Below are 234 nucleotides of genomic sequence, written 5' to 3'. Positions count from 1 at the left end.
GTTGGTTTCGGAAATGCTGATGGAAATGGAGGAATTGAAGTGGGAATGGTGGGAAGAGTTTGTTGTGGCAATGTTGATGGCAATGGAGGAATTGAAGTGGGAATGGTGGGAAGAGTTGGTTTTGGCAAAGTCGATGGCAATGGAGGTAATCCCGTTGTTGGGATAGGCATGCTTGGAATCTGAGGAAGAGGTTGTTGCTGAAGAAGATGGCGTGAGGCCGAACAAGTCTTGATC

This window comes from Raphanus sativus, chromosome 8, assembly GCF_000801105.2.
Source record: "Raphanus sativus cultivar WK10039 chromosome 8, ASM80110v3, whole genome shotgun sequence".
Lineage (NCBI taxonomy): Eukaryota > Viridiplantae > Streptophyta > Magnoliopsida > Brassicales > Brassicaceae > Raphanus > Raphanus sativus.
This window is presented reverse-complemented; position numbering follows the sequence as displayed.